Source organism: Frankliniella occidentalis, unplaced genomic scaffold, assembly GCF_000697945.3.
Source record: "Frankliniella occidentalis isolate FOCC.00 unplaced genomic scaffold, Focc_3.1 Scaffold35, whole genome shotgun sequence".
Lineage (NCBI taxonomy): Eukaryota > Metazoa > Arthropoda > Insecta > Thysanoptera > Thripidae > Frankliniella > Frankliniella occidentalis.
The window spans coordinates 487,427-489,526 of record NW_026267165.1 but is presented as its reverse complement, the minus strand read 5'-3'; the positions used below and the strand labels follow the sequence as shown (position 1 = coordinate 489,526).

The 2,100-nt window shown below is 51.3% G+C and overlaps 1 protein-coding gene across 1 annotated transcript in view; it reads right to left on the bottom strand.

Moving 5' to 3' along the window:
• Nucleotides 1-2,100, bottom strand: part of LOC113212976 (alpha-2Da adrenergic receptor) — a 69,368-nt gene that overhangs the window by 28,964 nt on the left and 38,304 nt on the right. The window lies entirely within an intron of this gene.

Below are 2,100 nucleotides of genomic sequence, written 5' to 3'. Positions count from 1 at the left end.
GTCCCGTCACGCGCCGACCTGGCCTTCATTAGCCTGCCCGTGATCTCTTCGTCACACGTGTCGCCTTATTACCCGTCACATTCAAAGGCGCGCGCGGCCACAAGGGTCAAATCAAAGGTATGCGTTGCCTCATACACCGCCCCTCTTTTGCCGGGGGCTCGGCATGTTAATTTGTTTTTCCACCGCACGGGCCGCGGGACATTCAAAAGCCGCCTGTACCGGGCGCGCATGTGTAATTGGAACTATACGTTTCGGTCGCCCGGCGGCGCCACGACGCCCCCAACACCCCTTCCCCTCCGTTTTTCTCCCCTCTAATGCATATGCATCGAGTGAGATGCTAAATTCGTCCCGCGATTAAAAGGACGAGTTTAATGACCGTCCGTGGGATGGGAGCAGAACAGACTCCGCACCACCTTTGGAACAAAGGGCGTGAGGGGGGGGGGGGGAGAAAGGGTGGTGGGGGGAGCATGGGGATTCGTCCCATTGTGTGGTGCGCCAGACCCTGTGCAACTACCAAACAGGAAAATCGAGACAGTCTCACCTGCGTGAGCCGTTTGGAATATGATTTCATCACGTGGATTCCTCTTTGTTGTTAAATAAAAAATAGTTCTAAAAAAAAGGTTATTTGCGTGTTACAAAATTCTGTTTCTATAGATACTAGCCCCAGACCTGACGGTGACGAGAGAGGGATTTTTCTACATGGATGTATAGGGGTTTGGGGAGCTGCACAGGAATGAATGGAGAGGGGGTGGAGGAAGGTGCAGGCGAGGGCGAGAGAAAGAGGATGTTGCAGATGGGTGAGAGAGCGAGAGCGAGAGAGAGAGAGAGAGAGAGAGAGAGAGAGAGAGAGAGAGAGAGAGAGAAAGGAGGGGACAGGGGGTTGGGGTTGAAGGGTGAGAGAGGGCAGGCAGGCAATCCTTTGAGGGTCCTCGAAACCACTCTAGGCGCGCCGCTGAACAGCTCGCCGAGGCCAGCAGGGTACCGGCGTGCCCTGGTGGTATCCGGCAAAAAACCAAAACTATATTTCCTTCTCTGAAAAAATGCCGCTGGTTTTCAAATTTGATGACCAGGTTCTTGTGGGACGTTAAGAAACTTCCCTGCCGAAGCCCGCTCGTGTGGAGTGTGGAGAAGGGTGGGGGATGCGGCTCAGCGCGACGTGTGCGCCTTTTAGCGCCCCACGGGGGATGGCACCTGATGTGCGATCGCACCCGCAGCGCTGATGGCGTTTGAGTGACGCGGCATTTAGGAAGTGGCGGCTCGTGCGGACGGGACGGGGGCGGCGGGCGGGCCTTAAAAGGGCCAGCAGGGAGGGCCCGCTCTCCGCTACCCTACCCTCTCCCCCACCCGCTCTCCCCCCCAATCCGCCGTCTATCCTGCTAATGCGCCGTCCCCACGCCATGGACGTCAGTGACTTGCCCCTTTCTGCATATCGAGCGGGGCAAGATATGGGATCCTGTGGCCTTCTGCAGATGGCTTTGATTCGGTCCATATCCACGACTGGGTCTTGGAAATCAACACTGTGAAAAATAGTAAGAAAGTTTACAGGAAAATTTTCCTTGACGCAAGTTGTAAAATTACAATTTTTTATCGTAACAATACATGCAGTACGGATGGACTTAAAATCCGTTGGTGAGTAAAACATGTGCTCTCGTAAATTTACAACGTAAATTATAATTCAAGTTTACACAATTTTTGTCAATTTACGACATTTTTCAGAGTGAAGGAACGTTTTTTAGGGCGCTCTTGTCAAAAGTTTATTGAAAATTTCCCGAAGATTTGCTATTATCCTACAGAAAATGTGGTTAGGGTAACAGTGAAAATTAACGATATCGTACAGGATACATGTATTTCCCTGCAGCGCCAAATCCTCCCTTGCGAACTATATAAAGTCTTGCATTACACAAATGATTTTGTGAGCTGCGAACTTTTAGGCAAAAGTTTGGAAGCTTTGCAAACTAATTTCTTTATGCGACTCCAACCTTGGTCTTTGCAATGCAAAGCAGTCGTATTCCTTTTGCAAAACACAGTGCGCTTTTAATAATTCCATAACACCCTTGTAAAGTGCGCGCGGCCCTTTTGATACGGCCCGCTCCCGCTCCC